At 37.1% G+C, this 18,843-nt stretch overlaps 2 long non-coding RNA genes across 2 annotated transcripts; both read right to left on the bottom strand.

Moving 5' to 3' along the window:
- Window positions 1-8,805: 8,805 nt before the first annotated feature.
- On the bottom strand, window positions 8,806-12,945 carry LOC147477335 (uncharacterized). The gene is made up of 2 exons (XR_015209415.1): window positions 12,683-12,945; window positions 8,806-9,044 (listed from the first exon to the last, which is right to left on the bottom strand). It is a non-coding gene; the product is annotated as an uncharacterized LOC147477335 (long non-coding RNA).
- Window positions 12,946-14,838: 1,893 nt separating this feature from the next.
- LOC147477334 (uncharacterized) lies at window positions 14,839-15,183 on the bottom strand. Its single transcript, XR_015209433.1, has 3 exons — window positions 15,130-15,183; window positions 14,969-15,049; window positions 14,839-14,887 (listed from the first exon to the last, which is right to left on the bottom strand). It is a non-coding gene; the product is annotated as an uncharacterized LOC147477334 (long non-coding RNA).
- Between the last annotated feature and the right edge of the window lie 3,660 nt (window positions 15,184-18,843).

Raw genomic sequence — 18,843 nt, 5'->3', positions numbered from 1 at the left:
GTGATTCTTTCACACCGATGGCGATATATATGCTCTTCTCTTTCAAATTTGCAAATTGATCAAAGGAACATTGGTAGAGAGAAAGGAAGCCTGATTTTAGAAATTTTGCCGATAGGATACTATTTCTTAATGACGGATCAGATATAAGAAGGTTCAGCCTCACATGTACTACCCTTGATGACGAACTTGTATCTCCAGATCAAGTGAATGCGTGGATCTCTTTTGCTGTACAACACAATGTCCAAGAGTTGCAATTTTGTTTTTTGTACAGTTCAGTAAAACTTAAAAAGCTTCCTTGTTGCCTCTTTACGAGTAGTACCTTAAAGGTATTGAGTTTAAATGGTATCTCTGATCTCAACTTTCCCACTATCATAAAGTTTCCAATGCTCAAAACTCTCAGAATTGTAAATGTTAGGTTTACTGAAGAAAATGTCACTACCAAACTTTTCTCAATTTCTATCTGTCCTCTGCTTGAAGACTGTCAATCACAAACTGCCAATGGAGTGGCCGTTTTGATACTCTTTCAATCTCAATCCCTGGCCTCAAGTACTTGGTAATTTCTGATGTTCGGATGGAACTGCAGTACTTGCTGCCAGCAGTTGGAAGATTAAAAGGTGACGTCCCCAACGTGAAGCTGCAGTCTACCCAAAATCTTCGGAAGATTGAGTATTGCCTCTCTGTAGCACCAAGCATTAGTCCCTTTAACCTTATGTCTTTGGTCGATGCTGCTTTCAGTTTTTCTGTTCCATCCAAACATTTGTTCTATAATTTGGCGAGTAAGATTCTAACAGGGCTGCATAATGTTGAAAAGCTTTGTTTGTGCAGTGGCTTTATTGAGGTATGGATCATTCTCATTTCTCTATATATATATTATAGCTCTCCCCTCCTCAATTGAGGGAGAGTTTTGAGAGTGTCCACGTGGGCAAAACTAATTACGATAAAATAGGGAGAAACTTTTTTTTTGTCTAACCCCAAACTTAAAAAAAAACTGGGCGATAGATATCTGAAAAAACCCACGATTCAATTTTACGCCATCCATTCCGAAAACCCCAAAATCCAACTTCCAAAACCCCAAAACTTTCGCATTTTAATTCTTTGAGTCTCCAAATTAAGAATTAACTAAATTAACCAAGCTAATGCTGATAAATATTAGTGCTGGCTACTCGAGGTTGCATGGAGCAAAAGAAATTGATATTGAGAAGGCTGCTCAAGTGAACAAGGGTTCTTGGTTAGTGCATTTCAACTTATCTTTAGTTCTCCCAACTCTGTTTGCCAACTTATTATCTGCAAGCTACTTGATGTAGAAGTGGAATTTAATGTTATTTCTCTGTTCTCACTTGAATTGTAGTTTGGTTTTGTCTCGGCTTTGTTCTCTCTATCTCTAAGATTATAGTCTAGAAATTAGCATTCAAATTTATTGGAATTCTGATATCCGAATTCTTTCCACTTAATTTATTGGATTGTGTTTTTTTTATTGGACTAAAACATGAAATAGCAGTATGTATTAGAGTTCAATTTCGACTTGATCGGTCTCGAGATGTATTGTTTCCTCATTAACGTTTTTAGTAAACATTGTTTATCAATCGAGCTTTCATAAACATAACGCACCAGCATGTCCACAATGGTTTCAATATCTCGGGTCACTTTTTTGTGATGTACGTCACATTAACCTAATTAACCGATAGTTAGAAGTGGCATCAAGACGACATGTTATCCTTAATGTCAATCCAGATAACAAAATCAGGTGACTTGGTCAAGTCCCTTTTATTGTCATTGACACCCCCTCAAATTCAGAAAACCAAGTTTCACTTCACAATGAGTTGAAATCTGCTGATGCTATTGTTTTGACATATGCATGTGACCAACCTCTTTCTTTAGAGAGTTTGTCTTCTTTTTGGCTTCCATTGCTTAGGCAATTACAGGTAATGTTTTATTTATTAATAATGTGTTTTTTTTTAGAGAAGGGTATTTGTTGTAATTATGTTTTGATGTGTAGGTGAAGGTGCCAGTGATTGTTGTTGGATGTAAGTTGGATGAGGTTGAGGATACTACGGGTAGACAGGAGAAGTTGTTGTTGTTGATGCAAGAGTATCCCGAGATTGAGGCGTAATCTTGAATGTTCGGCATGGAATCTTTTTGGTGGGTTATGTTGTTGACAATGTAGTTTTTTTTTAAGTAGTTGGGCAGTTTGAATGATGTGTTGTTAATTTACAGGTTTGAAAGTATTTTATTATGCTAATGTTGCGGTCTTTGTTCCCGACGTCACCGTTATTTGATAAGAAGAAACGTAAATTGAAGCCTAGATGTGAGAGGCGTTAAAACGGATATTTAATCTATGTGATCATGATAAGGATAATACTTTTAGTGATATTGAGTTTAATGATCTTGAGGTTTGTTTTCATCGGGTGATTCCTCTACCGAAAGTACCTTGAAACCCTTGCATGACAAGCCGTTGTTTCAATTCTGCATAGTCGGCCGATAAGATTGTCCCGAAGGAGGCTGCACTGTTCTATTTAGTTGCATTGATGAACCTTTTAACAGTTGTTCACTCGGCTTCAGAACTGTCTGAGAAACTGCTACAGGCGACCCAAGAGGTTGAAAAGTGAAATCACCAGATTGTTGTGAAGGAACTAGAGCAGACCTCACTATTGATCGGTAAGGTGTTGGCCCTATTGGCCCAACTGTTTGATTAGGTGCCAAAGGAGAAGACTGGTTTGATATGATATGTAGGAGTAGAAGCGCGAAGCCCGCGCGATGATTTTAGGAGTAGAAGCATAACTCCACCACATGGTTTATGGAGTAGAAGCGTAAGTCCACCATATGGTCTTAAGCGTGGCTACAATGAATGGGATAATAGAATCGAGGTGGATCGGGGTTTCAGCCCCCGCATGCAATGATTTTTGCGATTGGGGAGATGTAGGCGAGGCGATGAGTTCAGGTTTCTTCATCAAGAGAACAATGAATCTGAGGGCGAAGGAATCCAGGTGGCATCCCAGTGAGAATCTTGGGGAAGTAGACATGAGAGGGGAGGATCGTATGGGCATCTTAATAATGTAGAGTGGGATTACTCAAGAGATATGCTTTCTCCTAACAAGAGTCCGAAAGGAACAATAGATCTTCGATCGGTGTGTAAGTTTTTGAGAGGCAAATGTCACAGGGGCTCATCATGCACATACATCCATGATGATTCTATAGCGATGGCCGTGGAACGGTGAAAGGATCCATGAGAGGGACACGGATGTATACTCGGGGCGTGACCATAGGCGTGACCCACCCAAGAACAACATCACTCTTTGTATTTTTTTTTCTTCCGAAATTGCCGTAGGGGATAAGTTGCGCGGGTTTTCTCATGAAGGTGAAGTTCTTGATAAACCCAAAGGAAGGTCTCATGAGACCCGGCCGGGGCCATAATTTGGGTGATGAGAATAAATCATGGGGAGGTCCAAAATGGGGTGACGAAGAACCTCTCACCACACGTGGTAATGTAGAAGGAAGTTCACTAGACGAATCTGGCCGTGTCCAGGGTAATGGATGGGGTGATCAGAGGTATAACTATAAACCAGTTGTTTCGACTTGGGATGATGAAGCTGCGAATGACGTACTACAAGGAAGGTCTGCAGATGTAAAGAGGCAGAATAGTTTCGGTTATGAGAATAAGTCCGGACGAGGTCTGAAAGGGAGTGATGAAGTAGGTGATTCAGCTCATCATACTGTAGGAGGAAGGCCACTGAATGAGTGGTCTACACGCATTGGAGATAGCGGACCGGATGATCGGTATAAGCATAAACCTGATTTGGGGTGAGAGGAGCATCTGCATTTCCCTTTGAATATAGCATCGCAACAAACAGTGATTTCTGAGTTTCTTTATTGTGTTTTCGACTTATTATTGGATCATCAAAAAAGGTGTTTGTAAAGGTCCTAAGGTGGATGGAGGCACACTTGAAGGTACAGATGCTGGGATAGAGCCGACTGGTACATTGGCCGTAGGAGTTGATGGCAATGCAAAGCCTGGGAATGGCAGTGGAAGTGTTAGACCAGGACGTAGTTGCACCTTTTTCCCCCATGCATATAGATTTTAATTTGCATTGTTTTGATGTTAACTTAGACGTTTCCCTTAGTTTAATGTAAATTTGTTTTTATTCTTTTCTATATTTTATAGCATTTGTCAAGACTACTATTGTTCCTCTCGGTAGCAACAGCTTTTTCTGATCAATCGAGAATCGGTGAGAGAACTTCGGATGCTAGCGGTGATTCTCACCAAATTCTGAACCATTCTCGAGAGCGGTCTTACAAACAAACTCAAGATATAAGGTCCGAAAGGTGAAGGCTTTTAAGCTATATTTGGTTTTCAATAATCTTGAATGAAGAAGTCGAACAGGGGTGCTTCTATAGTAGGTAGTAGGCAAATATATTTAAAGATAACAGTTTCCCAAAGAAGTATTGTCTGTTGAGTTGGCATGTTCTTAACAATCTTAAATATATATATGTAGACATGTAGTGGAAGTTTGTAACATGAATGCGTATGTATGTATCATAACGGGTTCTTTTCTTTTTGAATACAATCAATTCATAAAGCAGGTTATGAGAATTTCCTTTTTTTTTTGCTATGCCTTACTCTTCAGACATTGTCCCGTTGTCTAAGCCACATACAACATGGTTGGTAAGTATGGGGACACCATACACCTCTAAGTTTTACTCTGTTTGATGTTTAGAAGACGAGATAACAGATGAATCCAGCGTGGGTAGGCATATATTCTTATTGTTGTTGTGGCGCTGTGCTAATCAATTTAAACTCTAAACTGTCTGGATAAGTGGTTAACCATCTTTGATCCCAAACCAAAAAGTAAGCATACCAAATTAGCGGATCACGAATTTACATTTTCAAAACTTGATTATTGCATATTGTTAAACTAACAAATTGCATTGGATATATGTACGTTATTTTGATAATCATAATCAAGTAACTAAACTAAGTAAACCCTGCCGTTCTTTTTACAAAACAAATGAAATGAGATGCACAAACATAATCGAAATATACGTGTAATACAATTGTCTATAGTTGCCATTAATGGATTACTAAACTAAGTAAACCTCCCGTTCTTTTTACAAAACAAATGAAACGAGATGCACAAACATAATCAAAATATACGTGTAATACAATTGTTTATAGTTGCCATTAATGGATTAGTTAATTGATATGTATTAGTTATTGGATATAGATATGGATATGGATTAGTTAATAGATATGGATACGAATTAGTTAATGGATCAACAACAGAATTCTTATGCTATACAACTGCTGTCATATTAAAATATATATAAAGACATCAATATTTATGAAGCATTCAACAATAACCTATTGAAACCATACGCCAATATAGAGAAAGAAATCCTAAGAAAACACATCAATATTCACGAAGCACACACCATCATCCTTCTACTGCAAGTTTGTTTTTTTTTTACTGGACTGGAGGTTTTTCCCTGGTACACATCTTTCAAAGGACTCCAAATTCTTTCCACTAAAGGTTAGTATTTTTTTACTGTTAGTATATATTTTTTTGGTACATAAGAAATACAAACACACTTAATCAAAGTTACTTTTGCAAAGGTAAAGTAGAATATTCATGTAGCAATTCAAATTGAAGAACTTTCTCTTCTTAATTGCCTTCCTACAGCTCTGATTTAATATAGTTCCAGAGGGACACGGAAACAAACGATTGAGGTTTTGGATCTCTCTGTTGTTTGTTTGTTTTGAATACTTTAGTGTGTTTTGGTCAGCAAAAGCGTCCCTTCTTTTTGGGAAGCAGGTCAAGGACCGTAGTCAAACTCTTTCAAGCGGCTACTGCTTCTAGAATGAAGGAGGCAGGCTGAAAAGACTACTACGACTACTGTCCATTGTCGTCATCTCTCTCTTGCCAAGATAACAGTTTCCCAAAGAAGTATTATCCTGTTGAGTTGACATATTCTTAACAATCTTAAATATATATATGTAGACATGTAGTGGAAGTTTGTAACATGGTACATATGTATGTATCATAACGGGTTCTTTTCTTTTTGAATACAATCAATTCATAAAGCAAGTTATGAGAATTTCCCTTTTTTTTTGCTATGCCTTACTCTTGGACATTGTCCCGTTGTCTAAGCCACATACAACATGGTTGGTAAGTATGGGGACACCATACACCTCTAAGTTTTACTCTGTTTGATGTTTAGAAGACGAGATATGAGATGAATCCAAAAATGGATAGGCATATATTCTTATTGTTCTTTGTGGCGCTTATGCTAATCAATTTAAACTCTAAACTATGCGGATAAGTGGTTAACCATCTTTGATCCCAAACCAAAAAGTAAGCATACCAAATTAGCGGATCACGAATTTACATTAACCTTCACAAAGAAATGGTTCAAGAACCATGTATAAGCATTAAGCATTGAACGGGGTTATTAGCTTTAGTGATAAAAAGTAAATGTAACACTACCACGTGCACAAGAAATATCACTAAATTCATATATTTGTTTGATTCTCTACTTTAACTGACTCCTTTTCTTTCCAGGCTTCCAGCAGTATTCTATTCTACATGATTTCGGTTGACGAGAATTTATCCAGCAGAAAGTGATGGACACCAACAACAATCCAACTTGAAAAACTACATCTAGTATTTGATCAATTCAATGGAAGTCCAAATAAAGAGATAATTAACAATTTGAAAGCTGAACTAAATTAACACGGTAATGTTTCAGAAAAAAACATAGTTACTTGGTTTCGCAACATGCGTGCTAAGTTGAAAAGAAAAGCACTGATTAACGCAGAGAATGATTTGGATGAAATTCAAGTAGAAATTCAAATTTCTCCAAAGAAAACCAAGCCTAATAATATGGAAGAAACTTTTGGTGACATTGTTCCTTCACAAGAAAGTATGTCTTAACTTACAACGATTCTGACAAGTACTTTATATATTTATCATACTAATGTTACTCTTAAATTGCGGTCAAAGATCAAGTATCAGTTAGAAAAATAACAACTACAAAGTCTACCCCAGTCAAAAGAAAACAGAGGAGGAAAACACAGAAGAGAAGTTATAAATCTAATCGTCTTAGTAGAATGAAACATTTTGGTAAATATTTTGTTCTTATGTATTCAATTTATTGTTCTTATAGCATCAAATACTTTATTAAATGACATATTATTATTTTTTAAACAGTATCTATGCCCGGAACAAGTGAAGAAGAAGCTAAAATAAATAGAGCTAAACGAAAAGAGATGCTGAATTTGAAGAGCATTGGAAACAATAATTACATTGACGATGAAAGTGATGATGATTACCTATCACAAATGAGTGGATAAGATTCCGACATTAAAGTGGACAATGAAACTGAAGTTTCCATTTCATGTGGAATAGATGTCTCACATAAAAGTAATTTTCTTATAACAATGTTTTATATTCTTATTATAATTAAATTATTTAATTTTTATTAACTTTTTGCCTTGCAGGAAGTTGCTTTGAGCCTTTGGATTTTGGATGTCTAACATCCATATGTTCTCACTGCGGAGCTATTGTCTGGTACGAAGAAAGGAATGATAAGAGCAAAAAACCTATTAATCCTAAATTCTCAATATGTTGTCAGAATGGAAAGGTTCAATTGCCTCTTCTAAAAGATACTCCAGAATTTTTGAAGAATCTTTTGGATTGCAATGGAGGGTCAAAATCGTTAAATTACATGGAAAACATCAGCATTTACAACTTAATGTTCGCGTTCACATCTACTGGTGGACAAGTTCAGAGCTCAGTTAATGATGGAAAGGCACCCTTTGTTTATAAAATAAAAGGGCAAAATCACCACAAAATTGGAACATTGCTTCCAGCTGAAGGAGTACGTCCAAGGTTTGCACAGTTGTACATACATGATACTGAAAATGAAGTCACCCATAGGTTGAACTCTCTTAGTAAGAAAATTGTTAAGAGGAATCCAAAATATGCTTTAGATTCTAGCATTGTTGAAGGATTGATAAATATGTTGAATGTTACCAACGAACTCACCAAGACTTATAGAATGGCAAGGGATAGATTTAAAGAATGTCATGTGGCTGACGTCAGCATACAATTGATTAATAGAAGACAGAAAGATGGAAGACTTTATAATTTGCCATCATCAAAAGAGATAGCTGGTCTAATCGTTGGCAATGGTGATGAATTTAACGAAACCTGAGAGATGTTATTGTGGACAAGAAAGGATTTGGCTTGAAGAGAATCAACGAATTGCTTCCAAGTTTCATGGCAATGCAGTATCCACTTTTGTTCCCCCATGCTGAAGACACTACTAAAAAAATGACTTGTGATGACGGCTTTTAGCCGTCATGAAACAGGTTTAATGACATTTTTTCATTAAAAAAACTACCGTCATTATAGAGCCCGGCCATAAAAGTTAACCAAAAGCGTCATAATTTTGATGACGGTTCTAGAGAAGCTGACATCAAAGCTCGAATTTAATATGACAAAAACTCATTTATAAACATCATAACTGGATCCTTTTGCATGACATGTTTTACTTAACCGTCATAATTTATTAGAAAAAGTGTCAAAAATAAACCTTCATTTATGACTGTTTTTATTTAAGTGTCATCCCGAGAAACAAAAGTGTCAAGAAATTAACACTAAAACTGTCAAGAATTGGTATGCCACACCTACGGTTCTTTGGAAGCCGTCATTTTTTTTTTTTTTTTTTTTTTTTTTTCCTGTAAAATCTGAAAATTCCTATAAACCAATACATTCGACACCACCAATACATTCAGACACTTGACATCTAGAGTCCATTACGGAAACAAGAATCATACTTTTATTACTAACATAAATCATTCCAAGAACTTGTTCATATTACATGATTTATTCACGGAGAAAAAATTTAAATAACTTAAGCACTTGATTCAAAATCAAGTCTCATAATCCAACAACAATGTAATTTACATAACCCATCCAACAAATTGCTAATCAACCGATCCATCTCAAACAAACTTAATTGAGCTACCGTGTTATCTCACTTATAACCTAAAAAACAATATGAAGAAGAATGTGTTAGTTTGTTTAATAACTAAACTAAAAATATAATCATATAACAACTTCTACACAGTATTAAAAAAATACACAAACAATGTGTTAGCACACTAAGTCAATAACTACTAAACGAAAGAGATACAATCAACTATGACAGAGAATCATATTGGTTAAGCCCCAAATAACGTACACTATTGTAGGATATATCTGATATGTACTAACTAGCCGAAGCACTAAAAGGTATAGGTGCTACCACTCGAAAAAGGGAACTCAATCGCTAAAGCAAAGAATATAGGCAAAACCCGGAGGATACTTAAACATGAACCTCATTCTCCTATCTTAGGCCTTTAGGTGGCATAAAAGCCTTGGAACGGCTGCCGCGCCTGATTCGACTCACCATTATTAGATTAGGCCTCTTTGTCTGTGCATTACCCTACTTCCTTAATCCAAATAGCCATAGGAGAAGCTGAGCTAGCTAACCTAAGTCCGTAGCTAAAGTTTTCAAACAAGAGTTCCATTCCCCTTACTCGTATTGCAGGCAAATCTCGTTACTAGTAGTTCGGGTTAGACCACTTGCTCTTGGAGTCTAAGACTTCTAACTCTTTAGCCTCATTGGACTCAAGGACATATCAAAGATGAAGTAACCGTAAGAAGGAAAAAAAAAACCTAACTGGAGGTAGTAACTCTTTTTTAGTGAAATACGACCCGATACTAGAAGAGATGGAGTAAGGAATTTCCAATCGGAAGCATTAGAAGAAAGGATGACTCACTCATAGGGATAGAGGCAATGAGAATGGTTCAATCTAAGACTAGCAAGTGAAAACAAGAAGCTTACAGGCCTTATTACACTCACTGGGAAAGAAGGACGGAAAGGAAGCAAAGCAAGGAAAATGGACAAGAACTAGATCATTACCCCCAAGAGGGGCCATCTCCCTCCTCGCTAAGAGTCCAATGGATCGGAATCAAGATCCAAGCAAGAAGGGAGGATCTGTCGGACTCGGGCTAGCTACCTATTACAATCTCTTACTACACGAAGGAGGAAGATAAGAGCAAGAAGGCTTTTTGACTCTTCTATAAATGGTTTGCTCACGGGTTAGTTAGGCATAGAGGAATCAAAAGAAAGAGCTAAATACGCCGGGATCCCCACCGGGAAGCCTTTCACTCCTTCGGATAAGAAAGAAAAAGAGGATGAAGAGACAGAGTGAAATTGGCTAACCTATAGGCAACTGTTAAGCCAATCGAAAGGAAGATCAAGAAAAGCAACCGTTCTCCCACTATTCGCCCTTCACTCTTTTTCGCTTCTAATTTTGCAAGGGCATCCTTTAGGGTCCGAACTTCGGCCTCAAGATTTCTTCTGCTCTTACCGACTCTGCAGCTACCTTTGCCTTTAAGATTCGGCTCTCGGAGTCCATTCCGTCATCATCATGAAAATGGAGGCCTTTTTCTAACCCCTTCCTTCTCCCTCGATCCAAACAACTCATTGAGCCGCTTCAATCCCTTTTGCTTATAAAGTGATCGATTCATCGAGTATGCCCCATTTCTACTAACAGAGGTAAACTGGGGCGATGGCGGACCAAAGCATCCTTCGTAAATCATTAGGGTCAAGGAACGCACGCATGTGGGGGTCATCTCGGGGAGTGTGCGGTTCAGTCTCGATTTCGCGGAGGATGGTGAATCATCAGCAAAGACAAAGGGAACTTGGTTGGGAAACACTTCGCCATGGTGCGATGGGCGACGGAGTGCTCGTAGCATGATCGTATCTTTTTCGCTAAAAGCACGATAAGCTCGGTAGAACTCTTCGACCGAGTTCATTAGGTGCGGACGTTTCTTGTAGTACATCTCGCCGCTTCTCGCAAAAAAGAATCAGATCTTCTTCAATGAGCTTGAACATTGCTTTGACCTTGGAATCCATATCATTAAAGTGAACATCATTGATCGAAATCCATTACGCATCCATTACGTGCATCATTGATCGAAATCCATATATGTTCTGATGAACATTACTAACCCATTATCTACGATATGCCTTTATGGTGCAACCGAGCAAGTATATAAAACCAAAGTGTGTTTTGAACCTTGATACAAAAGAATACAAATTTCCAAGAGGTACCAATTTCATGATAAAAGCGACTTGAGAACACAACAACCTGGTTTCGATGATGAGAGAGCAGATGGAAAGGACTGACAATGGATAAAGATAGACAAACTAATGCATCTGAAACCTCTCGCAGCTAAACCTTTGTATCATATAATCCTTTAGCAAGGAAAAACCTCGCGACTCGCTCATTAGAAAAAACAGACAAATGCATTTTTTTTTTTTATCTATATGAACGTAACAAGGATCGAGAACACGCAACATTCTCAAATAGAAATGTAGTCAAACCGGTAATGGGAAAGCAATACCGTAAGATTTTCTGAAGCCATTTTGAATTCTTTGGTATATGGGCTGTCCCACCACCATGAATACTTTGCGTCTTGAGTCGATTATTGAAGGAGTGCAGCTGGCTCACTGTATTGAAGGAGCGGGCATCCATCCAATCTTCACTTATAGACATCAAATGGCCTTATTTCCGTTTGCTAACTACTTCTAACGAGCAAGTTAGTAGCCTACCAATTTGGATGTTGGACAAAGCGGCAATAACCGTGCTTATCCTTCTAATAAAAAACTAAGCCTAATAACCTAAGAAACCGATTCACCCACTACTGCTACTACTAGTATAGAAGAAGATCTATTAACACGCCACAACTACCTATATAACAAGTTGCCTCGACCTCGTCTCCACGACGCCAAATAGAACTCAGTAGCTTCATGCCCCGACGACGACTGAACTACTACTGCCTTAGCTGCCTAGCTACTAATAACTTGGCACCCGTCCTGCCAATATAATAGAAAGAGTATAAGTAGGATTCCACTCAGGGCACACTTGTTAGCTACAGTTCCCATCTGTCTTGTAAAGAACTCGAACTCCCCGCAGTTATGGGACTAGCTCCCCTGGCTGTAGCAACTACAGTTACTCTTGCTCCTAAGCTTCAAAATCCTTACTTTAGGGGATTAAGGTAGCGTTAGCTACTTACTTGTATTAGAGTCGAACAAGGCCTTTATCCTTCCTATTTCATATCATACTTGGGAACTACTATCTCTAAGTCTGGAATAGCGGCCTTGGTTCAACTCCTAGCTCGAAACGCTGCCAACTCCTTACTTAGATTTTCGGGGGTTAAGGTAGTTTACTTTGTCGGGCTGATAAGTCGGTGTGAAAGCCTAAGATTACTAGTTTGTTTAACTGAGGTTCCCTGCCTAAGTCCCATATCTTAAAGACTATAACTCAATAGCAAGCTGCCTTTACTTGGCTTCAAGTCCCATAAGAGAAGGAAGAATAATTTGGAAGCTAGAGAGTAGTGCCTAGCTACAAACTCAAAAGCCTGGATTTGGCTATTAGTCCCTATTATTCTAAAGTACCATTAGAGCTCCTTTTCCGACAACAAATAACCCTTTAGCTAATAAGCAAAAGAAAGAACAACATAAAAATCAGACCTAAATTCAAAATGTATGGTGGAAAAATTTCAGACTAAAGCTTTATATACAACCCCCAAATACCTATCAAACATAAAAGATATATAAATGGTGCACATACCTATGCCGAGATAAATTTCTCGATGTACTCGATAAACTCCAAACGAATTTCAATAAGGTCTGCGCTTGCATATGTCCTAGTGTTAGCCAACTCCATTAGCTACATAAGTCAACAAAGAAATTACAATCATCTCTGTTCTTTTTATATACTTGCAATTAGTATGAGAAATAACAACTATTAACCTTTGTTTTAAGTGATTGATTAGGGTTCTTCATAAAGTGTCTCATGAACCGCATGACATAATATCCACATTCAAAATCTCCTAGTTGTTTTAGGGCACTACACACCAACATCAAAAATTGTTGATCAACATTCGATCGATAATGGACTATAATTTACATTGTATATTCATGTAATGCTTATTTACCTGACACATTTGCCATTTTAGTTCCACTCTCTTTCCTTCACCCAATGCTAGTGTTTTGATCCCACTAAAGAAGAATTTCAATATGTTAAAAGATGTAGGCATATATCAGTATCATACAAAAATTAAAAGTAAAAGTAAAAATCAACTCACGTGTTCACCATCACTTTTAGGTTTATATTCGGTTCACATCCAATTGAATCAAGATAATATACTTCTTTTGCACTTACGTCAATCATTACCAAGACCCAATGATTCCTAAAATCATATATAGAACAATAGCATCACAAAATAATATAAAACAAAATTAATGAGATCCAACATATCTTAATTAACATAGCCAACATGTTTACCCTGGGTTATAAGGAAGGAAAATAACTTGGTCTCTTTGTCTTGCCTGTAATCTATTCAAGACAAAACGGCTCATCTCTTTCTTATCAAAGATAACGGCTGAAATCAGGGATAGCAAAATCCAAACCTTTGTTGAGAACTTTCATATTTCTCAAACAAATATCTAAAAAGGGAAAGTAAACATTAGTACATCTACACATCGAAGAGGAGTAATCAAACAACCCATCAATCAAAAATATTTGACACACGATATAAGCAATAATGCAATTGGCATTCAACAAATTCTTAGGTTGACAAACATCCATGATCTCATCTTTGGCGATAAAAATTGCAACTCACGCTCAAAACCCTAGTGTCCATTTGACTTATGTGATTTCCTTTCATTACACTTCCCACCAAAACCCCAAACTCTTTCAGCGTACATTCATCGAACTCATCACATTCAACTTCATCAGTCTAACAAAAAAAAAAACAACTCATAATAAGAATAAATAGTTATAGGAAAAAAAAGAATAAATAGTTATAGATATATGTAAAAAGTGTTAAATGTTTTACCATATTTTCAAGCAGCACAAAGTCACGAGGCCAAGCCACATGGTACCCAACCGCACCTCCAACAGTGGTAATGTCATCATAAAAAATCGGTCTTGGCAAAAGGGCAGTTGCAAAAATTGCACGTATAATTTGAACACGCACATAACCTTTCCCCAATCTAACATCATTTATCATTTCATCTGCTCCTGACCTCTCAATTAGACTAGCATCAGCAACAACATTGCCTTTTGACTCCAAAATTAACTTACACATTGGAAACTACGACAAACATAGCGATAATAGTAAGTTTGGGGACAATAGAGTACTATGGTCACTAATTATGGACATTACACAGAGTTTACCTTCGCATTTCCTGATTTAGACTTAGAGATTGGCATGTCCTTTTTGGCTTCAAGAACCTTTTTATTGTCCTTCTTGTTTAATAGCCTAACAAGCATAATAATAATGTTTTTAATAATATGGTGAGTGTATAACCTTTAGTAAACATGTTAATATCAAGTACCTGCTCATTTCTCGACTTAGGTTTTGATATTGCATTATCACAAAGTAGCACAAATTCCCGAGGCCAAGCCACAATGTAACCAACCGCTCCTCCAACAGTGGTAACATCATCATCAAGAACTGGTCTTGGCAAAATGGCGATTCTTGAAATTGCACATTATAATATGAACACGTACATATCCTTCCCACAATGTAACGTTATGGATCTTCTCGTCTAGTCCTGACCCCTCAATGAGACTAGCATCAGCAACAACATTGTCTTTTGACTCCAAAGCCAGCTTACACTTTTGATATCAATGACAAATATAACAATAATGATAAGTTCAAATATCCTAGAATACCATGATAACTCACTATAGAAATTACATAACATTTACCGCCACAATTCCTGATTTAGGTTTTGGGATTGCCACATCACATTTTGAGCCCATAGCCTAATAAACACACAATGAAAATCATACACTAATATTGATAGTACAACTATTTATTGTAGTTTACACTAAAATAACAAGTACCTGCTCATTTCCTAGAGTAGGTTTCACGACCGCCACTTTGCATTTGGTTTTAGCAACACTCTTGTTTTTCAAGCCCATAGCCTAACAAAAAAATAAAAGTAAAATTGAACAATTATATACATAAAACAACATTTACGGTTTAAACATTAAGTAACATATACCTGCTCCTTTCCATATTTAGGTTTTGAGATTGCCTCGTCGCTTTTTGATTTAGCACTACTCTTTGTCTACGCATTGGATAGTTTGAGTTATTAAATATAATTACCTATTTGCATTATATAATCACAAGTGTAAAAATTTACCTGTTTGCACTTCTTTCTCACATTTGCTTCAAGTTCAATGTTAAGACATTCATAATTTGTCTTGTTGTTAGCACCATTAGATAGTTGGTCACCCAATGGGCTTGACATTCGCTTTCTTCCCTCATTTTTAGAACTGTTGGAAGCAACTTTCTCTAGTTCTGGCACGTTGGTGGTAATTCCTTGTATAATACCTAATTCCTCTAATTGTCTCACTCTTTCCTTTAACTCCTTGTTCTCATCTTCTTTCTTACGGATCCTGGATTCCATCTCGCTCTATGTGCCTTGACCCCCTTTTCGGGATATTGAAGTAAGTTGTTGGAGTGACATACTTTACCTCCTGCTCTTACCCTTCCACAATGTTCTGGAGTCCCTAGTGCCTTCGCAAGAACATCGTCGCTTCCTTGGGTTACTAATTTCCCATTAGCCTCTTCTTTTTTTAGTTGGTCCTGCACGTCAATTGAACTTTTACTTAATTAAAGTGACAATCGGAACATAAAAGAAACTTAAGGGGGTCTTATACTCTATCAGTCCAATATATATCATCGTTAGATAAGCCATTGATCAGAGTACTTGTGCAACCTCTGGAGAAGGCCTTTATGAGGGCCTGGATTGGCTATCAAACAACATTGCAAACATTTGACCATTTGACCATCAGAAAACAACAAGATCAGAAAACAAGGACACAGGAAATCAAGACCAGAAAATCAAGGACACAGAAAATCAAGATCAGAAACTGGATGGGAGTCTCCCAGCAAGAAACATAGATGTCGAGCTCGAAAAAATCAAGGGGAAGGGAGCTCGCGGACTGTTGATCAATCTACTTCCTTCATGATGGGGGAGAGAATGGCAAAGAATCTAAGGAGAGTGCAGCAGCAAGAGAAGAGCAAACGGAGAAGCAGAATGACAACATATGTCAACCCACCTCAGTACAAGCCATAGGCAATAAAACTAAGGAGATGATGCAAACAGAGAGTACATAAGGTAGGGACTCAGGTGAGACAAAGGAGCTGGGAAACGGTGTTAGAAATACCAGCACACACCTACTACATGTTTGCTATATCTAATAGTATTACTACACATTACACATAAGTACATATACTCAAATATCTTTAAAAGGATATAAACAACTTACAATTTTTTCTGCCACTTCCCTCATATCATCATCATAATATCCACCATTCTTGTCTTGACGAGCTAAAAGCCACAAATTAGCTCTATCATCCTCATCAAAAGATTCTCCCAACTCTTCTTTCTATTATAAAACATATAAATAGGAAGTCCAATTAATTGTAGAGTATATGTTACGTTCAATATATAAATTGATATTTAAAAGATTTGTGCAAGTACTTACCAATTTATCTTCTAGGCCAGCATATCCAAGCCTGCTAATTTGATGGTTATACTTATTCATTTTCCTTCGTGCTGATTGTAATTTGCTTCTCTCCTTTCAAAAATGGTTTACATGCATTCTTAGTATATATATCTCACAAGTACGCATGAATAAACATAACCAATTTACTGAAAATTCTATTCTAATAAAATTTATGATATACCTGGAACTCTCCCGTTAATCTCGATTTCACAAATGCATGCCAGTCGGGTTTCTTTATCTTATATTTTTTAGGTGGATTTGTAAACGCATCTTGATCATCTTTAAAAGGGAAGATAAACTTCTTCGTAAGCATATTCTTGAAGGTCCTCCAACGAACTCCAATTGATTTCAAAACTGCCTTCCTATACTTAACATCTATATTGAATCTAATCTGAGTAATGAACAAACCAAAAGAATTCAAGATACAAGCATGATAAGAAACAAACCAAAAATAAGGAACTATACAAGATATATTTACCAGAATGCCGGCCCACAAAAGATTTAGAAGCTCCTCAGGTGCTTTTTTCCATGTTTGAAAAGCACTTAAAGGAATTAGGGCCCTCGCAAGAGCACCTTCCCAACCAGAAAGCTTGTTGCGCACCTTTTGACCTATAGGCTTACCTTTTCCATTAAATTCAACAATAATTATTATGCCATCCCACTTACGAGACAAGGCATGCATTATGGTCGCACCTCTCTCACTTAGTGCTTCAGTGTCACTTAGTGTTTCAGTGTCACTTAGTTCTTCTTCGTCTTCGGAATGGACAACCTCTTCTGGATCCATCGCTGAACTATGAATAACATATAGTAGTAATTAGTACGTAAGATAAACCATATTATCCACATTCAAACCATATTATCTACATTCAAACCATATTATATAGAGTAGTAAATTGAATGCAGTAGTAAATAGACGATTAAAATGAATAAATAGAAGATGGACTAACCACTTTTAAAAAAAAATCTCAATCACTTGAAATTATTAAAAACACTTAATAAAAGTCTTACAACCAAAAAAATTGCAATAAAGAGAGGAAAAACAAACACTAGGTTTTAGAAGAATCATTCTCGACCCATTTTCCCTCACAGTCTTTACGTGAGAAAATTGGTTGAGATTCATCATTCACATCAAATGAATCAACACTTGGCACGACTTCAGGCTGAACCCTATCTCCAATATCCCCATCAAACACGTCATTACCAATATCACTAACATTATAACATCTTTTAGGAGCTGTTAGAGCAATCGACCATTTAGGATCAAGTTGATCGGGAACATAAAAGACTTGCTTGGCTTGAGAGGCTAAGATAAAGGGATCAGATTTATGCCCAACTCTACCAAGATCCACTAGTGTGAAACCCAGATCATCGGTCTTTATGCCATTCCCGCTGTTAACCCAATCACACTTGAACACCGGAATGTGAAACTGAAAATAATCAAGAAGCCATATTTCAACGACAACACCATAGAAGGACATGTTGGAAAAGTCCGGATTTTTGTCCTTTGCACTTGCAACTTGCATTGCTCCCCGCCACCAAGCTTACACCACTATTTTGATTCACTCGTGAAGCATCACGACCTTTGTGGAAAACCGATAACCATTGATGACATAACTCTCATATTTCAATGCATGCATTCGAGGTCCCTGAGCTATCCAAGTTAACACACTTGAGATTTTGTTATTCCGGGATGCTTGGCTCTTTTGAAAGCTATATATTATGTTTAAAGTTAGTAACCAAGGCGTACACAAAATTATTACTTAACAATAGTTTATCTTACCCTTCCTTTCAGCCAATCACTAAAAGTACGGATGTGTTCTTCTTGTAACCAAGTTGGTTTCTTTGAGGAACGGGGGTGTTTTTTCTTTAGGTACTCCATGTGCTCCCTATTAAGTTTTAGAATGAATTAGTTATAGAATTTCTAAGCCAATGGAATAATCAACACGGAAACACTTAAAGAAATTTACCCAATATAAGGTTCAACAACTTTTGTGTTTTCAAGTAAGACATAAAGATGTGCTTGCTCTAAGGCAAGCGCATTACCATCAACTGCGTAGTGGCAACACCCCAATCGGAGTGATTCCTTCCGAAGCATATCATCGGGTGTGATTTTAGAGTTGGCGGGGAACTCCAAGTGGGTCCAAATCAGATAAGAATTCACTACAAAACTCAATTGCTTCCTCTGCAATATAATTTTCAGC

The sequence above is a fragment of the Coptis chinensis genome, chromosome 9 (genome assembly GCF_015680905.1).
Source record: "Coptis chinensis isolate HL-2020 chromosome 9, ASM1568090v1, whole genome shotgun sequence".
Taxonomy (NCBI): domain Eukaryota; kingdom Viridiplantae; phylum Streptophyta; class Magnoliopsida; order Ranunculales; family Ranunculaceae; genus Coptis; species Coptis chinensis.
The sequence above is the reverse complement of the archived record's forward strand: the minus strand, read 5'-3'. Positions and strand labels throughout refer to the sequence as shown.